Source organism: Podarcis bocagei (assembly GCF_964188305.1).
Source record: "Podarcis bocagei genome assembly, chromosome: 13".
In the NCBI taxonomy this organism is placed as follows: domain Eukaryota; kingdom Metazoa; phylum Chordata; class Lepidosauria; order Squamata; family Lacertidae; genus Podarcis; species Podarcis bocagei.
This window is the reverse complement of record NC_138138.1, coordinates 23,493,053-23,505,615: the sequence shown is the minus strand read 5'-3', so window position 1 is coordinate 23,505,615 and position 12,563 is coordinate 23,493,053. Positions and strand designations below refer to the sequence as shown.

General features: G+C 41.8%; 1 protein-coding gene across 3 annotated transcripts in view; it reads right to left on the bottom strand.

Moving 5' to 3' along the window:
* Positions 1-12,563, bottom strand: part of SP6 (Sp6 transcription factor) — a 99,584-nt gene that overhangs the window by 24,110 nt on the left and 62,911 nt on the right. For 2 of the 3 annotated variants that reach the window (XM_081166738.1, XM_081166737.1), the window contains exons 3-4: positions 8,259-8,409; positions 7,861-7,991 (exon numbers count right to left, since the gene is read on the bottom strand). The gene's annotated coding sequence lies outside the window, so the exon portion shown is untranslated. Of the gene's footprint in view, positions 1-7,860; positions 8,049-8,258; positions 8,410-12,563 lie in introns of those variants that run through there. The other variant, XM_081166736.1, reaches the window with a different exon arrangement.

Here is a 12,563-nt window from a genome sequence, read left to right as displayed (position 1 = left end):
ATCAATTAATTAAGTACATGAAAGTCTTGCTCTAGTAGTCTGTTAAAACAAACCTCAGTCTAAATCTGTTCACAACGCTAATTGAAAAAATGTGCTTGAATTTTGAAACTGAGCCACAGTCTCTAACTGAAAGATAAATTGCCTGTAGACACTTGCAGAAGCACATCTAACATGCACCTATCATTTGACAATGGTGACCAAGGGTGCTTCCGGATGACTTGTTTACTAAGCATTCATTGGGAGGTTTGATGATGTTGCATCAAAGCAAGCATTATCCTACACTTTCTAGTGCATTTTCCTGTCACTTTCCTAACTACAAACATTCTGATCTTTTGAGGAAGTGCATTTGCAAGACTAACCCAATTAACTATAATTGTGCAACATGAAATTGCTGGCATATGATTTCATCCCACCCAAAATTAGTGACTAGCCAGAGAAAACATGGCAACCATCAAAAGAAAACAAATCAGGGTTTGGGTACTGATGGGAATAGAATCTGTGCCCTGTGTTAGAGAAAGGTTGATGCCATTTGGATTTTGTAGCTCTGACACCAAAGCACTGCCGGATTTACATATAAGCTAAACAAGCTATAGCTTAGGGCCCCACTCTCTTGGAGCCCCCCCAAAAAATGTAAAGAAAAAAACTGGATGTACTTTTCCAAAATATAAGATAATAAACAAAGAAATAAAACCTACATACAGCAACAGTGTTTTGTGTTGTGTATGGACCTATTAGGTCCATAAATTACCGTATACCATATATTCAACACAAAAAAACAGCGACAATTTGTTGTTGACAAAGGACAACTGGACATATAAAGAAAGGGCCCCATTACCTTCAGTAGCTTAGGGCCTCATCAAACCTAAACCTGGCCCTGCACCAAAGTGTCTTAGACCAGTCTTGGCAACTAGAATAGGTTTCTAGTAGAGAAAGTTGAGCTATGTAGAGTCTGTTCTTATGATCATCCAACACAGATCGTTAGATTGCTCAACCATTTTTAATTGGGGAAATATGGGTTGAGTGATAATGCTTTTATGTCCTTCCCACACACTCCTACTCTGGCCGCGTGGCAAACTATATATGTGATTGCTTCAGCATATACCTAGTTCCTTTCCACTCATTGGATGGCCACATTTTATTCTGCCGGACAAAGAAACACCAAGTCCCTTCACCATGTGCCCACAGGAGGGATAGTTACAGTCTTCCATTAACTTCCCCACGTCTCACTACAACCAGCATCACCATAATAATAATGGATTGGATCTAGAAAAAGCTTCTTGATGTTGAAATCAAGGTAGGAACTTCCCTCACTGAGGTCACTTCCAGATGACCTGCTTACTAAACATTCATCCATGTTGGTTTGTAGAGCGGTTAGACAACATCGGCTATTTATTGACGAGTTTGTGGAGAGGACAGATGATGTTGTGTCAAGGCAAGTGTTATCTCACACTTTCCGGTGCATTTTCCTGTCCCTTTCTTTATCTCAAAAAGTCCAGTCCTTCGTGGAAGCGGGTTTGTCGTGCAATACTCTGCAATCACCTGCAATGGCATAACCTGAATTTGTTGAATCCCACCCAAAATTAGCAGCAACCAGGAAGAGTCCTTAGCTTCAGTGGGAATGTAATCTGGTTTCAAACTGTAATATCTTCAACTGAAGCAAAGCCTGTGTATGCTCAGCTGTGTTTTGCTTTTTTTGTGAGCCGTGGCATTGTGGGAGGAAAAGGTATATTAGGGGAAGGGGGATAAAAATGGCTAAACTTAATGAAAGTATCCTGTTTGCAGAAGTGGCTCAACAAGTGAGGCAGAGCCGCAATGCTAGCTTCCCAGCAGTTACATCAGCGTGCTGCAAATGCACAAGCTTTTGTAAAGTTATTTTGTAAAGTTAGGTTATTGTATTTTAGTGTTTTGTTGGAAGCCGCCCAGAGTGGCTGGGGGGACCCAGCCAGATGGGCAGGGTATAAATAAATTATTATTATTATTATTATTATTATTATTATTATTATTATTATTATTAAGTGCCAATCACCCCACAATCTAGAATCATAGAATTATAGAATTGGAAGGGACCCCAAGGCTCATCAAGTCCAGTCCCCTGCAATGCAGGAATCTCTCCCAGTAAGCAACACTAGCCCACCTCCTGGGAAGCTGGCATAGTGGCCCTGCGCCATCGAGCAAACAGCTTCTACTTGTTTACTCTTGCCTCTACCTCCATGTTTCTCCTGCTGTTGTCACCCTGCACCAGACTGTAAGCTTTTTTGGGGGGGCAGGAACCATTTCCTGCTACTTTTTCTACAACAGCTACTAGCCACAATGGCTATGTTTTACCTCCACTGTTAAAGGCAGCATGCTTCTGAATGTCAGTTTCTGGGAACTGCAGGTGTTGCACTCATGTCCTGCTTGTGGGCTTTCCACAGGCATCTGACTGGCCACTGTGAGAACAGGATGATGGGCTATTGGCCTGGTTCAGCAGGCTCACCTTATGTTCTCACGTTGCTCAAAACACCACCTGCACCGATGGTTTGTATGGGCATCCAAGGAACCAGTTACATTATCACCGTAGCACGCTGAGGATACGCCCTGAAAGGACCTGTGCAGAACTCAACATACGACTCTGCACACTGAGTCTTTCACTGAGTCTTTCATACTACAGTGGTACCTCGGGTTAAGAACTTAATTTGTTCTGGAGGCCCATTCTTAACCTGAAACTGTTCTTAACCTGAGGTAGCACTTTAGCTAATGGGGCTTTCTGCTGCTGCCGCCGCACAATTTCTGTTCTCATCCTGAGGTAAAGTTTTTAACCAAAAGTACTACTTCTGGGTTAGCAGAGTCTGTAACCTGAAGCATCTTTTAACTTGAAGCGTCTGTAACCAGAGGTACCACTGTACTGAAATACATTAGTGATGTGCCCTGCTCTCCAGTCCTGTATTTGAAGGGCTGCCCAGCTGAAGTCCGCTTTGAAACTAAAATCCCCTAAGAAGGGAGAGTATCTGCCTCGATAGTTGCTTATCATTGGTTAGTACCAACCAGGGCAGCAGACTGAGCAGGCAGGCACACAGGTCGCCAAGCTACATTCTCCCCATTATGATGAGAAATATAAATATTGCTAAATGTGTGGAAATATATTGTGGAAATAATCTGTGCTGTCCACTTTTAGGATGATTCATAGCTTGTTTTCTCCTGCTTCGGAGAGTAGGACCCGAAGCAATGGCTTCAAGTTATAAGAAAGGAGATTTTTGACTCAACCTCAGGAATAACTTTCTGGCAGCAAGAGCTCTTTAACGGCGAATTGTGGAAGGTGCTGGCTCTCCTTCCTTGGAGGTGTATAAGCAGAGGTTGGATGGCCATCTGTCATAGATGCTTTAGCTAAGGTCGCTGCATTGCAGATGGTTGGATTAAATGACTACTAAGGTCCCTTCCAACTTTACAAATCTATGATTCTATGTCCTCATAGAATCACAGGGAACAACCTAAGCTGAACCCACATTCATTATGTCAGTGCTCAAGCAGTTTTAGGCTCCGTTCTGCGTACAGCAAAGCAGTTGCATGGTGGATCACACACTGTATGGGCCAAGCTTTCCATGTCCTGCCTTCCCAGTGTGTTTGTTTGGCTCTGAACTGGTCCTGAATGAATCCTACTGCAGCCACCTACAGGCCTCTTTATCCAGCTCTCGGGTCAGGACTGCCTCCCCAGGCTCACTGCTCACTGGCCTGCCTAAGTGAAGGCCTTCAGTGTTTTTGCCTTGCTGGAATATGTCCTTTCAACTGCAATACTGCTTCTTGTTTGCCTGTATGGAGACATACGTTTGTGGGAATGTATGGGTGTTATGTCAAAGAAATCTTTTTACTTCTGCACGGCACAAAGGTAGCCCATTGCACAAAGACCACATTTTGTTAGGACCCAAGATGGCAGCTTGGCAGATGACAAACCTATAGATATTTGGTCCCTCTGTATTATATTGCTTCCTATAGTACTTCATCTGGAAAATGTAGGTCTTTTCTGTTACACACGGGGGCAACATGGGTGTGCTTTTTGCCATCAGTGTAGTGGGCAGTCTGAGTAGCTAACATTCTCAGCACCTCTAAACTTGTTATAAGTATACGTTTCAAGAAACACATTCATACATTTTGGAGCTGGTGTGGTCCAACAATCTAGTTCAGATGGGACTTAGGCGGCCTTTCACAAGTCATAGTTCCCTAAGCCTCTTGCAAAGGATAGAGGAATCTGGCCATTTTTGTTTCTCTCCGTTTCTAATTTTTCCAGTTCAGAATTCAGGTCACCATATTTCTGCATCAATTTGAGGTGGGGGTTTTTAAGTCCCCATGAAAATTTGTCAGCATTTTAGTGCCCACTTCTCCTAATGAATTATTTTTGTATGCCATTTTGCAAAATAGACACATTCTTGCAAGCAATTTGCCATAACATAAAGTGTATTCATGTTATTTTAATTAAGTTTGTATTAGGGGAAAGTATGCAAAAAATATATGATTTTTTGCATACTTTCCCTTAATGCACACTATTTTGTACAAATGTTTTTGGTTGATGTGGTGCACTACAAAATCCCGAGAAGTGCAAATGTCTAAGAAAAACTGTGTTTTAGATTGCATATTATTTCAGAAAGCATAAATAAGGTAGGTTCTCATTGAAAGGCAAACCAAACTGAATTTCTCCCGCATCACATTTGTGAAGACACACACACACCCCAGCTGCAATAGTGGCGAACACTTCTGGCCTCCTTTACAGGTTATGTTATACAGTCTATTGGGGTTGATGTGAACAATGCACTTAGAACCCTACTGTAATTTATTAATTCTTATTAAAGCTTATTACAAATGGTTTCCCATGCATGGAAATTTACCTCTGTGTAAGTAGGACAAAACTAGCACATGTATTGGTTCTGTGTGTGAGAACTGGAGTAAATTAAAAAGAGAGGGAGAGGAGAAAAACAAAAAGGGGTAGGCCATCATCCAAGATACATCCGACAAATCTAACTCGGGAGTTATGTCTTCCCCTATCACATGGGAGCAATACTGTGCTTGTGGCTACCAGTCAGGTATCCAGGAATTAGGTAGCCATAGCCAGTCTCACCTCCCCAGAAATAGCTGACTAGAGAATTGCAGATGCTCATTGGTCATGTTCATGAAGCACAAAACGTATTTTACAGGCATTCTTTCGTAACCTAAAAATTGAAACAACTCTCTGGTTACAACACAGCAGTCCTGGTTCCCTTGTTCACGCAGGCGGCCCTAACACGAGTCAGAGTGATGTGAGTGCTTCAGGCGGCAGATGATGTTCTCCATTAAGGGCAGCAGGGTGGAACACAGACAGATCTGGTATGAGCTATGGGATACAGTTCACTGGAAAAAGGTTCTCCAGTGCCAGCATCGTTGAGATAAATGAGAGCTGCGCACGAGCACAGGAGTAAGAACAAGCAAAAGTTAACTGTGCCTAATTTGGTTCATGGGCAACGCGAAGGCATTCAATCAACAGACTGCTGGCACCACTTTGATCCAGCCATCACTGACAAGACAAGATCTATGACTGAGTTGGGCTGGCCCCTGAGACCAAACCCTCAACGGTAGGATACACCTTTGTGTTTCTCATCTCTCTCCCAATTCTCACCTGCAAGTCTTCTTCTCTACAGTGGCGAGGTCCCACAAGAAAAGCATGGAGCTGCCACAAGTTACGTTGGGAATTGTGGGATCAGTAAAACTCTATGCATACACTGCCGTGCTCAAGACAAGGCATTTGGTGCCCAGCCTTTCACAGAGGACACAATAGGCAACCCAGGTTTGCCTCTATGCTCATACTCAACAGAGCACTGCAGCCATTCCCACACTCTGAATGTACCTGTATGAGACACGTGTTTTCAGAAATATGTCATGTTCACATTTTTTGCTATACCCTTTAATACATATAACTAAAAATGTAGTGTGTAAAGAGGCCCGGAGATTCTTGTAAGGTAAACCAGCCTTTACTGACCAGGTGCCCTTCAGATGTTTTGGATTGCCACTCTCATCAGCACCAGCCAGCACACTTGCTGGACCTCAAGGCCAAAGTCTAGGGCCCTGAAGCCCAGCACACAAACAGCCCACATGACTACTCAGAGAATGGTAGATGAAGGCGATAGTGGCAAACCGTTCCAGAGTCAGCACCCTTTCATCTTCTTTTTAAATTATAGCCGGGGGACAGATGGCTGTGGATGTACATGGTTACCGATGCCCATTTTATTGTTTTTACTTTAAGATTTTATTAACCCATTGGTGCAACAAACTGGTGCTTGTTCCCAAAGAAATGTGTTTATGATCAGGGCAGCAGCAGAAAACGCCATGCAAGTTGTAGGCGACAATATATGGGTGGTGCAAGGCTGGCGTAAACCATGACATATCTATCTATCTATCTATCTATCTATCTATCTATCTATCTATCTATCTATCTATCATCTATCTATCTATCTATCTATCTATCTATCTATCTATCATCTATCACTTAATTCCATTTATAAGTTGCTTCCTATGAAACATCTTGAAACGATTGAACCATGCCATGGACTTAAATCAAGACTTCAGTAAAAACCCAAATTCCTATCTAATTTTAAATGTTGACTCCTGATTGCAAGGAAAGAAGCCACTCTCAATAAGACTGCATTCAGTCCTTTCATTTATAATATTTTTGCAAAGTATTTAAAATGCACTTCTGGCCAGGGGCGGGGGGGGGGGGGAGAGAGGCTGTGCTCATCTTGGACTGACTTCCTAATGTCTTTGCAGATATACATTCCGCTACCCCACAATATAATGAGAGAATTAATTTTGAAATGTGATCATTCTCTTTCAAGGCTATGGTTTTTGTTTTGTTTCTTCAGGAGACACCTAGTTGGGTTGATCCTGTTTTTCCACATTAAAGATACTTCTTAATGGGATTAATTTCAAACTACGAGAGCTGCATCTTTTGATATCCAGATCAAACCAACACAAATGAGACATACCACCCAGACCTTTTCTGGGTTTGAAGTGTGAGAAATCTAACTTTTTATAAAATGATGATTTTTTAACATAAAAACCAGCTTCCTATATCATTTATATATCCTTGTTTTCATCTGCATTGGTTGTATTCATATAGATACACACACATACTCCCCTTATAATTTCTTTAAACTGGCATGTTTTTTTTTAAAAAAAATATCTCATTTTGAAATGTGTCAAAAATGTGACTGTATTTTATTCATTTCCTAAAGTCGTGTAATTGTGCTAAACCAGCTTTTCATCAGTCTTTCAGTCCATTATTTTAAAAGGTATTTTTGCAACTTGATGTTTTGCATGCTTACTTGGAAATATGTTCTCCCTGAGTTCAACTGGACTTTTCCCTAAGTGCGCACAGGGTCGCAAGCTCAGCTACATTGCTTTGAACGCCTCACTAAACAAAAAGTACAGCTAACTAAATTATAAACTGATTTAAAAAATGGTTTCAAGGGTTTGCATAAATCAGAGCAGTGCTAGCAGGAGGGCTTCCTTAGTACAGAATTAAATGACAGGATATGGACCACCAAGTTGGACGTTTAAGTATGTGGCAGATCTTATTACAATGCTTCAATGAATTATGTCTCCCAGCCTTAACCATCCAGGGGTCCTTTACCTTTACCTTTTTATGGGGTAAGTGGTGGTGGTTAGAGAACATTTCTTTACAATTTTATCCACCTGTCATTATTGGTAGAAGATGACCCAAGTTTTGGGTCACTTTATGGCACCCCTGGCTCACCTGTGACTTTAGCATCTGCCTGGGAAGAGCTGTCTTCCAAAACAAAACACACACACACAGAGAAAGAAGAGACAGAGAGAGAATTTAAAAAAAGTTTAGTTACATACTTGTTTAGAGTGACTGGTAGGAGCAGCGATCCTCCAGCAGGTCTTTCCACATTGGCTTGTCAGGCAAATTGTGTTGCTGTCTCCAAAGCAAAATCCAGAATCCAGTGAAGTGAGGCAGTCCCGGTAGAGCACTGAGAGGGAATGTGTCAGAGGCAAGTTAGGCAGGTATATGCAAGTGCCACTCCAGGAGTGACTGGTTCAAGCACTCACAGCAGGGAAGGAGCCAGGATAGAGCCAAACCCCACCTCTCAGCCCCACCCACTACCTGCTGACTTTAACCCTTTCAGTCACGGACAAGTGCCTTGGCAGTGGGTCTCCTTTGTAAAAGACAGTACGTACACACATAAATAGATATGTATTACATATGTAAGATGGGAATATACACATCAACATATTACCTGTTGCAACTTGAGTGGGCTAGAGCCCCCTTTTTTTCAGATGCACAAACAGGATAATTAGAGGCAGAAAGCTGTGGTCTCTTTCCTCTGCTTCCTTCGAAACTTCGGTTCATTAACTGTGGTGACATGTTGGGTTGCTGTTGTTTTCGTTCTGCGGTACAGAATGAGAAGTTCACACTGGAGTGCTTGGATTGGCTCCATTTTCTTTAAAACGGTGGTTAAAAAACCAGAGATACTGAGAATAATGCGTACCTAGAAGCCAACCGCTTTCCGCAGCTCTGCTCCATATGTATGGACTGGATGCAGACCCAGTTACCTAGAGGTTGCACTCTGCACGTGATTAATGGCTCTCTCTTACAGAATCAAAGAATTGTAAAGTTGGGACCCTGAGGGTCATCTAGTCCAATCCCTTGCAATACCAGAATCTCAACTAAAATACATGACAGGTGGCCATCCAACCTCTTTTTAAAAATCCCCAAGGAAGGAGAGTTCACCACTTCTTGTGGAAGTGTGTTCCACTGTTGAACAGCTCTTACGGCCAGAAAGTCCTTCCTGATGTTTAGTCAAAATCTCTTGTCTTGTGGCTTGAATCAATTGGTTCAAGTCCTTGCCTCCAAAGCAGGGGCTGAAACACAATAGCTAACAGATTAGGACTGGATATAAAGAAACCCAGTTTTGAGTCCTGATTCCTAATAGGAGACCGTTTCAGTGTATCAGCAGCACACTGCTACTGAATTACTGTGGCTATATTTGCACAAACATCAAAGGGAGGCTCTTAACAGGAAAGTAAGGTAAAGGGTAAAGGGACCCCTGACCATTAGGTCCAGTCGCGGACGACTCTGGGGTTGTGGCGCTCATCTCGCTTTACTGGCCAAAGGAGCCAGCATTTGTCTACAGACAGCTTCCGGGTCATGTGGCCAGCATGACTAAGCCGCTTCTGGCGAACCAGAGCAGCGCATGGAAACGCTGTTTACCTTCCTGCCAGAGTGGTACCTATTTATCTACTTGCACTTTGACGTGCTTTCAAACTGCTAGGTTGGCAGGAGCAGGGACCGAGCAACGGGAGCTCACCCCGTCGCAGGGATTTGAACCGCCGAACTTCTGATCAGCAAGCCCTAGGCTCTGTGGTTTAGACCACAACGCCAGAATTTCAATTCACCAAAAAAGTTCAGTTCTAATCATTTAGGGCTGGCTAAAGACAACGGTTTCCTGACTGCTCCAGCCCATTGAGAGGGGGAGCTATTAAGCTCCCCTCCTGACACTACCTCTCAACTCACTACAACCTTGCCCTAATCAAGCCTCATGCCATTTCTGCTCCCCCCAATATGGGCTGCTACTGTTTCATGTACCATTACAAACCTTCATTAACTCATGTTGCCAAGCTAGCAGATTTATCACCTATCACTGCTCTTGCAAAGGGCCACTGTACTTATGTTGCATACATCTCGCTGTAACTGAATTGTAACTGACTCTTATTTTTTGCATTTCATTTCCCTCTGATGTCCGCACTAACAAATTCTCCCCTCCTGTGTACATGTACCTGCAATTGAGGATTACACTTCGTGTTTCCACAAAAGCTTATGCCGTAATAAATACGTTCGTCTTCCAGGTACCACAAGACTCTTTGTTGTTTCCCCCGCAACACACAAACTTAACCCAGCAACCTTTCTGGTACTGTATGTCGTGCACTGATGGGAATTAGATAAATGATCAATAGTAATAATAGCAACAATACCAAATTATATACGGATTTTTGTTCTTTATTTCAGGCATTGGGGACTGAACAAAATAAGTCTTGGAAAGGCTGAAGCTGAAGTAGAAAGAAATAGTGACATTAATTCAGGCAGTTTCTATTGAAGACAGGTTGGCTGGTTACATTAAAAGGATTAGAGAGCAATCAGCATTCCGCAATGACCAAAGAGAAAAAACCCTGAAGCAAAATAAACATTTAAAAAGCCACCCAACCAACTGACCCTCTGCTGGAGGTCACAAAAAGGTTACATGGGAATCAACTCAGGGTGAAGGAATGCTTTCCCCCTTCTCCTCTCAACCCAGGGCTTTGCTCATTCATGTGCATTAAATGGCATTGTCGGCTGTGCTGAGCAAGAAATGGATGCTACTTTATTGGGCCATAGATTACAATGGAGAATGCTGGGAGTGTAAACTTTTAGGTTACACAGAGTTCATCTTCAGGTGTAGGCATTCATTTTTATTTATTTTTTAAGGATAGTATTGCATGCCTGGCTGGAAGTTAGCCCAATAAATCCTTTTGCTACTCCTGGGTTGGATCCAGATGGGAGTTAGTTTGACTAATCTTTTTACATAGATTTAAAAGGGCCCCGAGTGTAGCTAATTTGGTATGGATTATGGATCAAATGATCTATCAACGTTGGTTCTTTGTTTCTCATTTTTCAATCTTAAATTTAGTTTACAGCAATTTGCAATTAAAAACAAAATCACCAGCATGTTAGTGTGATTTTCTCCTAATAAAACATATTTTTGTACACAGCTGTGACTGATGTAAAACTTAATCTAAGGCATTTTGTATGCTATTCTCACTAATAAATGCATCATTTTATGCACACCTTCTCATAATATATGCATTTTTGTAAACATTTTTGTTGGTTGCATGATTGCAAATTTCAAAGCCTGCTGTGTTTCAGTTCTCAGATTGTTTTAGAAAGTGTGCATTTGACAGATTTGCCTATAAAAGCAAACTGAATGAAATTCTTCCCCCATCCCTAGTCTGGATAACCCATTTTTCATGGTTGTTTCTAATGTACTCCTAAGGTACTCCTAATGTACTCCTAATGTACTCCTGATGAGGTGATTTTATTTTCTTATCATTAGCTGATATTATATTATTTCGTAATGTTATATGTGAAATTCATTTCTTAATTGTGTCACATATTATTAGTTATATTCTGGATTTTAGTTGTATTTTGAATTTGAATATTGCTCAAATTGTTCGAGGATGACCATGTTACTTTGCTGCATATTTTGCCCTAAGAACAGTAAAGTGGAAAGGTGGTACGCAAATTAAAAATGAAATAAAATGTGAGCAGCAAGGAGGTGTGAGTGAAGAGAGCATTTTTGAGGTCAAGCATTTGATTCCCTCTTTTGTTCTGCCAATGTCGTGCTGTAATCTGAATTTTGCAATTTAATCTGTGGGGGAATCTGGTGGTAGGTAGCCTGGGTTTTGCTCTGATGGCCTTCCTGTCCCTTCAGTTGCATATTTATGCATTTGTTTATTCCAATTCATACCCAGTCTCTTAATTTGGGACAAATTACTATTTTGAAATGACATGTCAATATATTTTATACCAGGGAAATCTTTGGAGTGGCAGGCGTTGCTGAATGTATAACTTTCACCACCTTGACTTTTGCCCATTCTGATTTGTATCACAGTACCCCAACCACGTTATAGACCAATAAACTTAGATTTAAACACACAAACACAAACACACAACCCAGCAGAATATACACCAAGGCTGCAATCCTATGTACACTTACATGGAAGTAAGTCTTGCAGAACCAAGCAGGATTTCCTCCTGAATAAGCATGCAAAGGATAGGGCTGCAAATTTCAGACCCTCGCCCAAAGCTTACATTATCCCATATTATATATTTAATTTAAATGATGGGTGTTTTTCATCAGCGAGTTGAAAAATCATTCTAATTACCACCTGTGAAGCTTTGATGCTGCCACTGCCGCGCCACCTGGGTCACGTGATCTCTGTTTGCAAGGTGCTTCCTGTAGCAAATAAATGATAGCCACAAACCCCTTTGTCTGGAATATATAGGGACATGTGGTTAACAGTGGAAACTGGAAGACCAGTTGCGCACTTAATGCTCACAGGTGACATAAAAAGTGAATGATGGTTCAGATATTAATGTACAGTGGCACCTCTGGTTACGTAATTAATTTGTTCCGGAGGTCCATTCTTAATCTGAAACTGTTCTTAACTTGAGGTACCACTTTAGCTAATGGGGCGTCCTGTTGCCGCCGCGCTGCCGGAGCACGATTTCTGTTCTCATCCTGAGGTAAAGTTCTTAACCTGAGGTACTGCTTCCAGGTTAGTGGAGTCTGTAACCTGAAGCGTCTGTAACCTGAAGTGTCTGTAACCCGAGGTACCACTGTAAATCTCTCTTCCTGCGTGAACTTCAGTTTTAGTTTTTTTTTAAATATCTCTACACCTTCAGCACTGTATTCACCCTTGCACACAAATAGCTGAAGTGAGGAAAAAGTGCCTTTAGTCAGGGATGTGGATTCCACGTACACATGCTGCACCAAGAAAACAGAATC